This window comes from Carassius carassius, chromosome 36 (assembly GCF_963082965.1).
Source record: "Carassius carassius chromosome 36, fCarCar2.1, whole genome shotgun sequence".
NCBI classification, from domain to species: Eukaryota; Metazoa; Chordata; class Actinopteri; order Cypriniformes; family Cyprinidae; genus Carassius; species Carassius carassius.
Genome location: NC_081790.1, coordinates 17300297 through 17306296, shown reverse-complemented (window position 1 = coordinate 17306296; position 6000 = coordinate 17300297).

Genomic DNA, 6000 nt, shown 5'->3' with positions numbered 1-6000 from the left:
CGGTGTCACGTCAACTCAGCGCCCACAGTCAGTGAAGCTGAAAAGATGGCTTTCCAAACTCACCAGTCTCGCTGAAGGGCCTGTTCTTTTTGGGAACAATTACTCCGCCCCAAATGCGGGTATCAAACGATCCCTGGAAAGATCCCTGAGTATTCAGTCAATTGGTGGTGTCTCTCAAGCTGTGGATGTCACACCCCCTAAAGGTTTTTTAGTGGTTGATCGGCCTTATAATGACAGCCGCCTCTATAATTCTTATGGGCCTGCTTCACATGCGGCCCCCTTCAGTTTTGGCTCAAAGCCCGCGTTCCAACCCACCCCTGGCACCTGAGGCAGCTTCCTGTCAGGGTAGACCACCGCTGTATCAAGGCTGTGGCCACCCGGATGACCTCTTCCCTGTTCCAAACAGGAACAAGTTTAGGCCTGACCTCCAGAAGGAAGGCAGTCAAAAAGGATTCATCCAACTCAGGCTCATTGCCTCCTTTTTTGGGCACAGAAAGAACTCATCTTGTTAAGGGCATTCATGTGCCGGGCAGATTGAACCTTGGTGCAGACATGCTGCCCTGAGGCAAGGTAGCCCCAGGTGAATGGGCGCTATACTCTCAAACAGTTCAAGAGATCTGGTCAGTCTTTGGGAGGACAGAGGTCGACCTCTTTGCCTCAGAAGACAACTCTCACTGCCCAACATAACTGGTGTCCTGCATGAAGTTTAGTCACAATATCATGTGACATGTCCCATGTGCTAACTTTCTTGCAAGAGCTGCTTGATAAGGCCATGCCCACTCCACGCTCAAAGTATATGTGGCAGGTATCGCAGCGACCCATTCTCTTGAAGCTAGCCAATTGAACAGCAGAAACAACCTAATCGTTAAGTTCTTGAAGGGTGACACAGAGGCTGAATCCTCCTCGCCCTCAGACTGTGCCATCTTGGGACTTGTCTATTAGTCCTGCAGGCCCTGACAGGGGCCCTGTTCAAGCCGCTTATTTTGGCCTATTTGCCACCCTTATCTCTTAAAACAGCCCTCCTCCTTGCCTTGGCGTCGGTTATTTGAGTGGGTGACTTGCAAGCACTGTCAATCAGTGCCTCATGTCTTGAGTTTGGGCCTAATGACTGTAAAGTGATTCTAAATCCAAGACATGGTTATGCTCCTAAAGTCTCTTCAGTAAGGGCTCTTAGTGTATACCTAGAGCGCTCTAGCCTGTTTAGACAGGCTTTGGATACTGTTATAAAGGACTGCAGGCCACAAAGCAGTGACTTTCTTGCTGGATTGTTGATGCAATAGCCTTGGTTACACCTCAGAAGGCTTGCAGTGCCCTATAGGTGTGAGGGCCCATTCAACAAGAGGGATGACCTCCTCCTGGGCATGGTCCATCAGAATTTCTATTGGCGAGATCTGTTCAGCCACCGGCTGGTCGTCTCCGTCCACTTTTACCATGACATCCCTGCTTTAAAGGCGAGAGTTCTTTCAGTTTAATGTACCTCTCTTCTCCAGTGGGAGAGACAATTCGTAAGGGAATCATCCAGCTACTGATGTAACCTCGTTCCCTGAGATAAGGGGGCATTGCGTCACTTGCCGCACTATAAGCTGCACGCAAATCGATGACTGTCACTTCAGTCGAATGATCTGATGAATGGTGCTCTGAGCCAACTTATAGAAGGGTCGTCTCCCCTCCTTCTGGCAGGCCATTAGTTTGTGCAGCTACATAAAGATGAACAAATCAGGCTTCAGTACAGAGTAAAACAGGAGTTTTCCCCTTAGCGTCTCACGCAGCACTCATTCCCTTATCACAGGGAACCAGGAAACATCAGTAACCGGAGTGTTAAAAAAAAAGACACAATTTAGTTTGAAGCAAATCATATGAATTCATACAAAACTTATAAAACAGTTACAAGACCATCAATATTCCAGAATTTAAGAAACATTCAGAAACCAACATATTAAGAATATTCAAGATGTAATATTTATACATGTATGTTTTTGATTTCTAATGATGTTTTTGTTTATATCTGTACAATAAACAAATCAAACTACCATTTGATGTCCAATTCAAAATTTGGGCCTGAAACTAAATCAATTCCACTGGTATAGACTATTCAACATGAATTTTAATAAGCCCATTTTATAGACAAAAGTGTTTTTTGTCCTTATGGAAGATGAACAAAACAATTAGACATCTGTGATATTACAGCTTTACTGGATGCCTAATAATAACACTTCCTTCCCATGCATTATTATGCCTACTTAATTATGTGCACTGCATAGAGAACACCTCTAGGCTCTTATGTTCTTTTTTTATTTTTTTAAAACAATTATTTTTTTAATCATTATTTTAAAAGCAATTTATTATTCAAGACATATACTTATGCTGCTATAATGTAAATGTAAATCCTTCAAGATAATTATTCCTATAAAGAAATGCTTTCTGTCCAGTATGGAATATACATACTGTCACTGCCATTTGACAGACACTTGCCACTGCCCTGGGAGTAGAAGCCGCAGTTTAGTGTGGTGTGGCTGACAGCTCAGCATTTTCTTACCTTTAAATTTCACCTTTCACTTCACATTACTTTCTGCAATTCCTCATCCAAAGCAGCGACGGTATTAAATGTAATAACCTTAATTCACTTGGAGTGTGTTTGGGTTAATAGCTGGATGGTTTTCAAGAGCTATACAGTGCCAGGGGGTATGTGTGCATGTGTGTGTATTTATTGCACTGGTCACACAGCGGTCTGGCTACTGTTTCTACTGAGCTCAGCACTGGCGTCTGGGTTGAAATGCATCAGCCATACTGTACATTCGGTGCCATCATCTACCAACTTCTCCACAAAGCATATAACTTTCCCCTTCATGTCACATGCTCTGCTGTTTCCCTTTAGCTTCTGGTGGGAGTGCAGTTTAAGACTGTTTAATCTTTTTGCTGTGCCTGTATCACTTTGTAATGAACAATCCTTAAGGTGTGGGTTCAATTTTATGAATCTCTAAGCTCTCTCAGAGCCTATTCTCTGAGTTTTTTTTTTATCAAGGCTTATTTAATTTCAGCACAGTGAGGATATTCCTGCATGACAGAAGGCTTGTTTCCTCTTTCACAACTCTAGCTAACTGTAATGTACTTTTATTTCTGTATAAATTAGTTGACTTATGGGGGTTTTCATCCATCTGTTTGAGTTATGTTTTCTCTCTCTTTTTTTCTCTTCTCTTTTTCTCTTTTCTTTTTTTTTGGCACAAGCCATTACGTACTTCATCACTGTCAAAGTATATTCCTGTTTGGCTGGCATTTGCAAAGAGATTGTGTTAGTGGCTAGTTTATAAAATTACAGATGATTTGCATGAATATTTGGACACTCATGGCAGTCTTTAAAGATGGCACAGTGTGGAGACTTTTGCCAGCGAATGACTTTGTGATTTATGCGGTTCATTTGTGCTCTACATTAGGACCAGACACAAGAAAATGTGTTTTTTGAACTAAAAGCGGTACTTAAGGGCTAAAAATAAATGTTTTTAGAAACTAGAAACTGTGGACATATGGCATGTGTGACTGATTTTGTATAACTACGCAGTCCTTGTGAGACTGAAATGGGCACCTAGATACCACCGTGCATCAACAACCTTGATATTGTTTGCAAGTTTTCCATATTTTAAATTGCAAATGATCCTAAGAATAGCGCAGTTGGTATGTCCATTGGCATGCTTTCCAGTTGACATTGTATTGCATTACCTGACAGCAGGCTGTGAAGCTCAAGTGACCGATTTATTAAAATTTATATCAGTCAGTGTGATGGCTAAATACTTGTACATGACAAGCAACATTTTATTAATTAAAATAAACTACAGTACCATCTATTTTTATGTTAGTAGTACTACATTTATATTACTAGTGAATAGCTAATATCTTTTACATTTCTCTAATAACTATTAATTTAGTATGACTTTTTTTTTTTTTTTATAGTCATTGTTCTAAAAGTGACAACAACATTTTCATAGCTTTTGGTAACAAATCACATGTTTATGCCATTGAATATCATCAAATAAATAGTGGCTCAGATATCAATTTTTAATTTCCAACTAGAATCTATGTGAATTATTGCTGGCACTGATTAATATTTCTATCATTAATATACCAGTATGCATTTATTTGATTGTAGTGCATGTTTCTGGAACTAGTAACATATTGGCAGTGTTGGGAAGGTTACTTTGGAAATGTAATAGGTTACAGATTACAAGTTACCTTGTTTAAAATGTAATAGTAGTGTAACTTTTTCAATTACTTTATTAAAGTAAAGTAACTAATTCCTTTGGAGTACTTTTTGATTACTTTTATAAATTTGTGAAAATTAAAGAATAATAAATAAAATCATATACATCAACTTAAATACAGTTATCTAATAAGCATGTGACGTATTCTGTGTAATAAACTCCTGAAACATTGGTGTTTTTTTGAAACTGCTGTCTCTGTATATGATGATAGTTTTCTCAAAATAAGTAAAATGCACATGAAGTGACACAGAGCAGTTCTAGAAATTATGTTTATGTGCTCGTGTACTCCTATATTGAGGCGGCAGAGGTTGAAAACACTGCGAGCTTCAGTAGGCCTATATATGTGTAGTAAATAAAACCATGTCTTTGCCATTAATTTACAGGAGGGGCGGACTGGGAAAAAAACTTAGACTGGAAAATTCAAACTCATACAAACAAATTCATGGACAAAACTATTTTTTGTATGGACCTGACAAAAAAGGTTTAAATCTTTAATTTGGGGACATGCAAAATAATTAAAAGTTCTCTCCTGAACTGCACCTTCACTTCCATTTTTCTCTTCAGTCTCTTTATTTTGCCCTGTTATCCATCTCTCTCATGACTTTAATACTCAAGATTGAACAAAACTATACTTTACAATACAATACTCTACAATACTACAATATCTTTATAGAAAAATCCTAATACTGTACACGAGTCATGTTTTTCCCTTACAAAAGTTAAACATGCTTTTATTAGCCTATATAAAAGTAAAATAACATTTTTTTTTGCAAATGGATTTGTATTTATTTTTAAATAAATACATTTGTAAAATAATTTTACATTTTTGGTTACCACAGTTAACCAATAGTAACCATTTTCTCTGGATTTATAGTTAAATATTAAAATGTTAATTTTCGTAAGGGTTGTGTTGTTGTCTGTCGTAGCTCCCCCTAAACCTATTAAAAAATCTGATTTTTTTTCAGCTAAATTCCTACTGTAACATTACAAAAGATAATAATGATGTCATTTATATAGTATTTTGAGTGATGACTGATGAGCAACGTGCTGCTGCTTGATTAAATAAATAAAAAAACAAAGACAAAAAAGCATCTTTACAGATGAAACTGACCTGAAACCCTGAACAGGAGTTCTGCTTCTCTGCTCCAGCTGTCCACTGCTCCAGTCTCTCTCTCTCTCTCTCTCTCTCTCTCTCTCTCTCTCTCTCTCTCTCTCTCTCTCTCATTGATTACTCTGAGTCTGATCCAAACCGTTTGGCGGAGGCGCGGAGAGCGCGCGAGTCACAACTAACACTTCATGACTTATTAGAGATTTAATTGTCAAATGGCGGATTCGCAAATGATCGCTTTAGTACATTCGGCAGGCGCTTATACAATAATGATATTTATTTCTACCGGTGTCCAGTCCGCGCCTGATTTCCACAGACACGCAGAATGTGCAAGTCATATATTGCATTTTTGGGGCTTTATATTCACAGACACTAGTCAATGACATGTTTTGATTCAAGTGTACCTACTTTTGATTTAGTCATCCAAAATGTGGCATATTCCGTCCGCGTTAGGCATTCCGTTTTTATGACTGGATTCTACGAACCAGACTGTATTTCCGCATCCGGGAAATTATTAGGGCGGTATGTCTCAGAATAGTCAGTGCAATTTGGGAAATAAATCAGTTAAATCTGTATGTGGATGTGTGTAAATATTCAAATGTAATCCCCTTTGTAATCGTTAAAAATTTCATAAGTAAC